This window comes from Dipteris shenzhenensis, chromosome 3 (assembly GCF_047967505.1).
Source record: "Dipteris shenzhenensis isolate YYH24624 ecotype China chromosome 3, Dip_SZ_1.0, whole genome shotgun sequence".
Classification (NCBI taxonomy): Eukaryota; Viridiplantae; Streptophyta; class Polypodiopsida; order Gleicheniales; family Dipteridaceae; genus Dipteris; species Dipteris shenzhenensis.
Genome location: NC_141598.1, coordinates 38587339 through 38597538, shown reverse-complemented (window position 1 = coordinate 38597538; position 10200 = coordinate 38587339). Strand labels below are relative to the sequence as shown.

General features: G+C 50.7%; 1 protein-coding gene across 2 annotated transcripts in view; it reads left to right on the top strand.

Moving 5' to 3' along the window:
- The window catches only part of LOC147903769 (uncharacterized), a 61105-nt gene that overhangs the window by 24320 nt on the left and 26585 nt on the right, over nt 1-10200 (top strand). The window contains exon 4 of one of the 2 annotated variants that reach the window (XM_087401087.1): nt 6316-6577. The exons of the other annotated variant lie outside the window; for it this stretch is intronic. The gene's annotated coding sequence lies outside the window, so the exon portion shown is untranslated. Of the gene's footprint in view, nt 1-6315; nt 6578-10200 lie in introns of those variants that run through there. 2 annotated transcript variants of the gene reach the window in all.

Genomic DNA, 10200 nt, shown 5'->3' with positions numbered 1-10200 from the left:
GGGGCTGAGTGAGCGGGGCGGAAGTGAAGATCCACCTGAGGGACGGGAGCCACTCTCCACCTCGGCGCGGGACACAAGAACCGACCCCCTGCTGAAGTAACATCTTCCACGTCTACCCCCCCGGGGTCAAACCGCGGATGACTAACTTGCCTAACAAGGCCTGACTCTGAAGCTCTGGATCGATGACCCCCAGGCCTCCCTCAGCCTGCGGAAGAATGACTGTCTGCCAAGCAACCCTGGCTCTGGTAACTCTGAGGCCATCCTCCCCGGACCAAAGGAAGTTCCGAACCAGCCTCCTAAGCTATGCCACGCTGGATCTCGAGAAACACCAACAGGAAGCTACATACCAAGCCGTGGCAAGGAGGACTTGGTTGACTACCAAGGCACGACCTGCAAGGGAAAGCTTAGCAGTGCTCCAGAAAGCCAGCTTCCGTCGGATGGAATTTAGCACCGGGAGAAACTGCTGAGCTGGCGTGATGTCCAGGCTGACCTGAAAACCCAGGTATCTAGCTGTCTGTCCCTGTGGGATCCACCTGAAAACCAAAAACCTCCCCCACTGAGAATGCGCCCCGGGGTCTGTGAGAAAACCAACTGATTTGTTCCAGTTGATTTTCGCACCAGCAGCCGAACAGAAGACCTCCAGGGCCATCCTCACCCTCTCCAGCATCAACTCATCGTCCTGGACATACAGGGCTGTGTCATCCGCGTACTCCGAGTCCAAGAGCTCCGTGTCCTCCCGGAGGGGAAGGCGAACACCCCTGATCCCTGTAGACCTCGCCCGAAGGTAGTAAGTCATAGCCTCGGCGAAGAAGAGAAACAGGTAAGGAGCAAGGGGGCAGCCCTGACGCACTGATCTTTCCAAGCTAAAACGCTCACCCATCCTGCCTCCAATGATGACTCTGCTAGAAGCTGTCCTGTACAAAGCTGAAATACCCTGAATCCAACCTGCTGGGAAACCTAGCCGCTCCAGAGTCCCCTCCAGAAAGGACCAGTCCACTCGATTGTAGGCCTTCTCAAAGTCGAGAAGTAGGATGGCAAGGTGTGATCCGCTGTGCTGAGCCCACTCCGCCGCCTCTGAAAAGGTGAAGACATTATCCAGGATACTGTGATCCTGGACAAAGCCTGTCTGAGTGTCATGAATGAGGTCTGGAAGTAGAGGCCGAACTTTGGCGCTGATCATCTTGGCGAGGATTTTGTAGGCAGTGGTAAGGAGAGTGATCGGGCGCCACTGACGGATCTCCTGTCTATCTCCTCCCTTGGGGATGAGGCAAATCAGTCCCGAGGAGAGGCTCTCTGACATATAACCGCTGCTGAAAATCCTCTGAAGAGCTGCTAGGAGGGGCTGATGGATCTGGTCCCAGAAGGAGGTGAAGAATGCCCGGGATAGCCCATCCTCACCTGGGCACTTCTGTCCATTGATGGCCATCAAGGCCTCCAGCATCTCATCTGTGGTAAACGGTGCCAACAACGTCGCCTGCATGCTAGGCTGTGGACCAAGGAAGGAGTGTGCCTCCACACCTCCTCACGGGCACGACGAGTACGAGGAGCAAGCGGATCCTGCTGGAAAAGGGTCCTGTAGAAGTCAGTGGCTAACCCCAAGACCTCTCCCGGATCCGTAACGATGTGTCCCTCCGCTGTCCCGAGACTCCGAAGCTGATCACCTGCAGCTCTCTGGCCATGCGTCTTGAAGAACTCCCTGCACATCCGGTCACCCTTCCGAGCCCAGAAGGAGAGAGAGGCGTGATAGGAAAACTCTGAGCGACGCTGGAGTGTCTCCTTAAGAAGGGCTCTGGCTCGAAGGGCCTGGATCTGAAGCTCCTCCGAGCCCGGGGATGCCTGCTGGAGTCGCTGAATGGAGGCGAGGTCCCTCCGAAGAGCTCTCTCTCTACCCCACCACTCCTGTCGAACCTGTAGGGCTGCGAGCTGGCAGATCTGGCTGGACTCCTGCAAAGCCTGCGCCACCGAATCAACCAGATCCGCGCACTTGCCCCAGTCTCTATCCCAAAGACTGCAAATACTGCTGCGCATTTCTTCCCTCGAGAAAATGGAGTCGGGAATTCGGCATGAGCGGGGGGGAAGGGCCTGAGCTGCCGAATCTAATGATAAGAGCACAGGCGCATGGTCGGAAAGTGTCGTCCCTGGAACTATACCGGCCTGACCGCCTCTGCCCAATCACTAACATAAAATCTATCCAGCCTCTCCAGGAGTCTGCCTCCTTCCCTGCGGAAGCCCCACGAGAAGTCCAAGCTCCCGTGCCAACACCGAAAGGACGGGTCTCGCCAGCAGTCCCTTCCTCCTGTCGCAAAGATAAAAGAGTCCCAAGCGGATTGCTCTGCCTGAGACATACCTGTAAACTCCGGTCCTCTGCCCTGCTGGTCCTCCAAGGTCTCCAGATTGTTGAAGTCACCTCCAACAATCCAGGAATCCATGTCTGGGAGAATCCCTGTAAGTGTCCTCCAGAAGGTGGCTCTACAACGGAGATCTGTGGGAGCATAAATGTTGAGGATTCCAACTCTGGAGCCCTCCAGTTCCAGGCCTACCCAAAGGGCACGACCTGGTATCAACGTGCCATGACCGAAAACTCCCTGGGCTAGCTGCTTTCCCACGGAAGTACAGACACCACCACTCCTCCCCAGTGCGCCGATCGAGGGCTCCCAATAAGTGTGAGAGCGACCAGGGAGAATCTTCCCGCATCTACGGGAGTGAGCCGCCGAAAGCTTGTGCTCCTGGAGCAGAAGTACATCCAAACGACCAATCACTGCAATCACTGGCTGAAGTTCCTGTCTCAAAATGAGCTTCCTAGGACCACGGGTGCCAGAAGAGTGAAACCCGTTCACATTCCAGGATACGAGGTGTAGGCTCATGGTGAGGACTGGGAGGTTGCGAACAACTTTCTGCTCACGGTCGAAGTCGAAGAAGAAGCTGACATTTCGGAGTGGAGGCGCTGGCGCTTATGGGAAGGTTTGGAGGGGGAAGCGGGGTCGTCCTGCCCGTCCTTCAACACCTTCAACAAAGGCGAGAGGCCTTTGGTACCATGAACGAAAGCTTTCTCGAGCCAGCTCGAGATCTCTGAGGTGGACATCCCGTAGAAGGCACGGAGTTTCTGAGGAGTCCAGGCTCTGACATCTTGGGGGAGGGGCCAAGACAGGGGGGGCCTGAGGATCACAATCAGTCTGAAACGTTTTGGCGGCGCAACGCCACCGCAGGCGCACGTCACCCTCGGACCACTGAGTCTCGAGAAGCTGCCCACCGGACGGGCCTATCCAGGAGCAAACCTGAGCATGCGTCTGCTCCCTGAGAGCCTCCCAGACCGAGTCGTCTGTCCAGGTCTCGGTGCCGTCGCTAAGGAACGTGAAAGCAAAGCTAGGGCCATCCCTAGGGGTCAAGGCGGCTATCTTCCCATCCGCCCCTTTGCGGAGCAGGAAGATACTGATGTCGAGGCAAGCAGGGAAGATCCCGAGGTCGGCCACATCCAAGTAGTACTAGGGGCCAGATCTGTAAAAGTCGCGGGGGAGCTCTCTCTCCTGAAGCTGAGGCCCGTCAGAGTCTGCCACTGAGGGGCTAGCGGACGGAGAGGCATGCTCCGGTGGTGGTGTAGACTCAGGGTGTCCTGCCAGCGGGGGGGGAGGGGGAGGAGGTTGGGGAATAGGCAGCTCAGACACCTCAGGGGTGGCTAGCGGAGGAGGAGGAGGAGGGGGAGCAGGGGCTGCCCTCGGCTGAGGAACTGTCGGTGCAGCTAGCTCTGCGGGAGAGCTGAAAGAGGCGGGGGGGGGGAGGGATGGGGCTGCATCTGGAGCTGGGGCTGAGGAGGAGGGGGAGAAGACTGAGGAGGACGAGGAGGGGGCTGAAGCTACGGGTCGGGAGATATGGGGTGCAGTTGGGGGATGGGTTGGGGCTGAATGGGAAGAGGCTGGGGAGAGGAAGAGAGGGGGACCTGAGGCTGTGGAGGGCGGGCTACCGTCGAAGAAGATGCTCTCCCATGTCCCTGGGGCGGCTGCCTGTCGGGTCTCTGAGGTGCAGCTGCAGGCTGGGTAACCTCTGCCTCCTTGCCTTTATCAGAAATCTTCTTGTTCTTTCCTCTTTTCCTTCTAACCTCAGTCCAGCCGCCAGCTATCTCTGGTCCGGGCTCCGGCTGCCTCTGCTCCTCCTGGCGTGGCTGCCCGGAGGGGGGGGCGGGGGAGGCCGAGAAGAGCTGGCAAAGCGTGGGCAAACAGCCGCCAGGTGCCCAAAGCCGTGACACCTTAGACACTGTCCTGGCTGTCCGGTGACTACCATGCTCTGGGTGATGCTGCCGGCACCTGTCACGATCTCGATCACTGTCGGGAGAGTCGCTGGATCCGCCACAGCCACACAGACTCGGGGGGCTCCTGCCGTAGTCACCGCATCGGCGAAAGTATCGTGCATAACCCAGCCAAAGCGGGAGCCCAAATCCCTAACAATCGGCCGCAGCTCAGCAGCAAGACCAGGAAAAACTAGCGTCACTGGATGGCGAGGTATACGGACCGAGCATCAAAATCTGCTGCGCTGAATCCACGGCACCACGGGACTATCATGATAATCTTTCCATCCACTGACGGACGGGGGGCGGGGGGAAGGGTGGGACGGAGGGGCGGGGTGGAGCGAATGGGCGGGGGGGGCGGGGGTGAAGGCGGGAGGGGAAGGCGGGGGTGGAACGGAAGGGCGGAGAGGCGAGAGGGGGCGGGGGCGGAAGGCGAGGGGTGAGGGGGCGGAATGAGAGGCGGGGGGTGAGCGGAGTGGTAGAGGGGCGGGGTGGAGCGAAGGGGTAGCGGGGTGGAGCGGAAGGGGTAGCGGGGCGGGGGTGAGCGGAGCGGTAGCGGGGGCGGGGGTGGAGCGTGGAGAGGGGGGGCGGAGCGAGGCGGGGGTGAGGCGGGGAGTGAGGGGTGAGGGCGGGGGGGCTGCAGTGAGGGGGGGGAGAGACGGAGGTGCGAGGGGGGGGTGAGGACGGAGGGCAGGGGTGAGGCGGAGGTGGGGCGGGTGTGGCGAGGGAGGGCGCGGTGGCAGCGGCGGGTGAGGGGAGGTGAGGGCGGAGGGGTAGGGGCGGGAGAGGGCGAGGCAAGGAGGGGCTAGGGGGAGGTAGAGGTACGGAGGGGGAGGGGAAGCTCGCAGGAGCTACATCACATAATTAGTTAGGTGGTTCTTTTGCTGATTATCCTTAGGGAATATAATTCCCTTTTTTTGAAACATAGGTTCAGGCCATGACCATTCACACTCGCAGTTGTTAGGAAAATGGTGTTAGAATTTCATTGAGCTGATTGCTCTTAGGCAACTTAATTCCCTTTTTCGAACAATAGCTTCATTCGATTAGCATACTACATTAGTGACTTTAGAATAAAGATACGAATCGCCACTTTGTACGAGCAGATTCGATTGTAATGCCATTTGATTGGCTTGGCTATACGTAAGTAGTGTCAATTCAAGAATATAAACACATTGTTTCTAGTCTCTCTCTCTCTCGTCTTGCATGTTCTTTGTTGTGTGGCCTTTGATCGTTATACTGTTATTGGGCCGCTTGTATTTGGGACAGTAGCCATGTATGACTTGCAAAAGTCCAACTAGCGGTGGGGCAATCTTAATAGTAGCCAGCAGTGAACAAATCACATTATACTAGACAGGCAGTGAACCCATGCAACCGATAAATGGTGGTGCAGCTTGTATAGATGGAACTTTTTGCTGTTGTCTTACTTCTTGTTATGTCCTTTATTGCTTTTTGGAGGTATAGTGAAGGCATGAGATTGCGACATTTATAGTTTTATCAATGGTACTTGACAGTTGTAAACATTTGATTGGTAGGATTTGCTCTCCTGAACGTTTATTGAATGGCATTGAATTAGTAGATGCAGAGGTGTAAACTGATGCAAAACTCCCCCTCCCATCAGAAAGGTTTTTTGGCCCGTGATTCTTAGAACCCCCGTTAACAAGGTTTTTCTGCCGGTCGCTTTTTCATGAAGTTACCTTGTGAGCACCTGAAACTATTTGGTTGTGGTCATGCGTGAGGGTTTGTTATGCTATTTCTATGTTCTGCAATTATGATTTTCTTTTTCTACATGCTCTTTAATAGATAGTCTGTAGTATGAAATATAACAGGCAAGCAACTAGGGAAGATAGAAGGGCTTCCTTGTATGCTATAAAGAGAGGAGGATAACTAGAGTAAAAATCTTTGCCTGCAATGGTTTGTGAGAGCTCTAATGCCTAAAGTTGACCATGTACAAATGCTAACAATTGCCTATACCCTTCTTAAACTGATGAAGCAAAATCTGCTTTGGCTCATCCACCTCTGTTCATCGATGATCTCAGGCTACTCCACATCTGGTATCACTGCCAATGCCAGGCCCACTTAATGCTTAAGCCAAGGCACTTGATGCATGGTCCGTGTCTTGGGTAATTGCAACTTCATGGACACAGTCCAATGCATGATGCCATTCTATTTGAGCCTTTTCTTCAAGATTCAGAGAGAGGTCTACTTCGCTTTCATGTATCCAACACCTGATTAGTGCTTGTTGGCATGGTTTTGGTAAGATTCATGGGCTTTGGCAATGTAATATCTGCTCATAATACATCTATGATGCAATTTTCTTCAGAATCCTTTGAGGTTTTAGTGATGAGAAGGGTCTGATTTGATTTTTTCCCAAAAATGGCTTTGTAGTAGTCCTATCCATACTAATTGAGTGGGTGTCATTGAAGATCTCCTACAGCAATGGAAGGTATCACTTCAGCAAGACCGTGGTCCATGTATTTGTAACATGGTTACTTCAATACATAGAAAGCCAAGTGGTTGTAAATGTGGATGGCCATATGCTTGAGGGTAAAAGTTGTTGGAAAAGGCACTAGGAATTTGCCACACATACCGTTACCATATATAGACAAACAACATGGTTGTGTCTTGTGCATCGTCATGCCCTTGCATGGAACACCATATGAAAGAATTTGAGAAAATACCAATTCCCACAAACAAAGTAGCCACTTTTTGAGTAATGTATACTATTTCGGGGCTATTTCTCATTGAAGATTGGCTCCATTGAGAATCTAAGATCTGATTATGTTAATACATGAACAATACTTTCCCAGTGAAATATTTGACCCATCGCCTAGAACCTTGCTTATTTTAGCCATTAGGAGCTTGCATTATGGCATTCAACAAAGACTAAGTGATCACTCCTTGAATTATGAAGGTTGTGGTCGAACGTTGAAAATGTTTGTTGGTTTTGCTAATAACAGTCGAATATGTGTCAAATATGTTTGTTGTCTCCATATTAGACTATGAGGCCACAAACATTAAAAAGCCAAAGAGATTTTTTGTGAAGAGGATAAATTGAATTAAATGAGACTTACAAACATAACTTTTCATTTGTAGAGGAGTGTATCAAATTAATACCAAATGGACATGTTTCTATGTATATGCTTTGCAATATGAACCTATGTAATAGGATAATGCCACATTGAGCAGAGCTTTGACATCCTATGAAATAAACGTGGTGTTCAAAAACACCTTTCCTTTTTAATGTGAATTGCAATATCAACATTTCAAATTGTGTACATTAGGACACACACCGTTCAAGTAGACCTTGGAAATAAAAAAGACATGTGGTGTTAACAATAGTTTGCTAAAACTATATAAATCTATCTGCAAACATAAAAATATGGTCATGTTTGAGGAATTTTCACAATTAGCTACATGTGATGGTTTTTTCATATGCCATCTTCATCATGTCCTTTCTTATGACCTAAATTTCATTTAAAAAATTATTCTATGATAGAATTGTGTTTCCTAGGATTAAAATTTGTAAATTTTCGTATATGTTGAAAAACTAGTACTCGAAATAATAACCAAAAATAGCAGCTTTAGGTTTTGGTTAAAAGTGGTCTTGCAAGTGGTAATGCATGATTTTTAAAATCGGTGTCCTTACTTCGAGATTTTTACGTATGGATGGAAAAGTCTTTCCATCTCAAAGATATTGTTTATTCTTTCAAATTCTTGAATCAATTGAATTCAGGTATATCCAAATGATGAATTATCATAAGTGTGCCTAGAGAGTAGTCTAGTGTAAAGGTAAGATGAGGTATTCCTTAAGACGAGTTTTGAATCATACATGATTACACATGATAGTATGGGGTACATAATATGTTTTTTTGCACTTTTATAGTAATATAAGATTAGATGAGAATTATAAATTTGGTAGAGGAGAAGCTCCATTATACCATAGTACGATATTTTGGGCCATCATTGCCTCATTAAAAAATGATTACCAATGCATTGCTATTATATTGTGTCATTTAAAGCAAGAGTTCAAGGTTCCTTGATGACGTGTCCCACAGTGTTCACAAACAAATATGTAAGATAGCACAACCAAGGGAAGGGACTTTATTTTCTAGTGGAGTTTTTTTTTAATTATTTAAAGAAATGCGGACAATATTAAAGAGGATGGTCAGCCCTCAACAAAAAGAGACCGGTACAAAATTGAGCCCAAGTAGGCTGATGCCAGGGATCATCCAAACTATCCTATCTTGAGACTAGCCTCGATTGAGGCGAGCGCCTGGCTCACTATCGGGTCGGATCTATCCAGAATTCGGGCGAAGTCCTTGAGGAAGGCCTTAGTAACCGCGACTAGGGCCGCGTTTTTAAAGCCCACCTGGACTTTGTGTCTGAAGATATTTTTGTTGCGGACTTCCCATGTTGCTAGCAGCGTTGCCGTCCTTATGTACAGCCAACTCGCGGGCTAGTGTGGATGGGATTTTTGAGGTGTCTCCTAAGAGAGGAATACACCATTGGTGACCTGGCCATTAGCCCCGAGCTGCGAACGGCAGATTGGACCGAGTGCCATAGCTCTCTGGCTATCTGACATTTCCAAAAGAGGTGTCTTACGTCCTCCATCACCCTACCAAAGAGTCCGCAGCAGGGGTTCATTGCCACTCTTTTGGCTAGCTTTGCCTTGACGGGCAGCCAATGGTTGAGAATCTTCCACAGCAAGAACCTTGCTTTCCCCATCTGACTTCCCTTCCATATTTCCATGAGTTTGCACCTCCACCAGGCGTGGCCCCTTCTTAGCCCCATTTTTTGTTCAGCCAGGGAGCTGCATTTTGCATCAGGTGAAGTCGCCTGTAGATTATTTTGGCTGAGATTTTGCTTAGGGGGGTTTTCCCCATTCGCCATTAGGAGGCGATCCGTGATCTTTGGCTAAAATCAGGTTGCTAGTCCAGTCTTTGAGAATTCTATCAAGGATTGCCTTGGTAAGATCTGCTTCACCATCGGACATGTGAAACTGGGTTCTCAAGGCCTCTAACGATTTCCAGTTTGCCTTTGTGGGATCCCACAGGTCAGCTCAAGTGGCCATGCCATTCTTGAATAGACTATGTGCCCTCTTGATGTCGTGCCATGCAAACGCGTCACCCGCTCTGCTCGACGCTGTGCTCCACCAAACCGACTCGCCTAGACTGCCGTCACCTCTGAGTCCATCTGTGTCTTTTCATCCGAGGGGGTCGACGCAGGATTTCCACGTCATGACGAGCCCTGCCAGGATGTCAACTCCGGTGACCACCACTGGAAATTCAGAGATTAGTTTATCATACCACGAGAGCCCTAGCCATTGCTCCGCTCCCTTCCCTTTCGACTCTTTGAGCTTTTCCTTCACTAATTCTGTGGAGGGGGTTGGCCTGGAGAATACCTGAGCAAGAAGCTTGCCAACCAGTGAGAGGTTCTTGGTTTTTACATGTGGGGGGCCTACACCCCCCTTCAATTTAGGAGCCTTCATCTGCTCCCATGGGATTTAATGCATTTTCCTCCTTCCTTGGTGTTCAGTCCATAAAAATGCTCGAAAGAGCGCCTCAATTTCTAGACAATGTGTTTTCTTGCAGTGCCATAGCGAGGCAACATAAGTGACTGACACTGCTAGGACATGTTGTAGTATCAGACAACGGGCATTCCAACTTAGGTAGATTCCGTTCCAGGATTTGAGTTTTGTTCTGACTTTTTTCGTGAACCAAAGGAAACGTTGCTTGAGAGTGATGTCCACACCTAGAGGGGCCCCTAGGTACCTAACAATTTGGCCTCTAGGTATCACCTTCGCTCTGATTTCCTCTATACAATCGGGAGCAAGATTTGGGCTCGTCCGGAGCAGAAAGGACTTCGTCCAGCTACACTTCGAACTTGAAGCTCCGCTGAAGATTGGGATTACCTCCATTAGG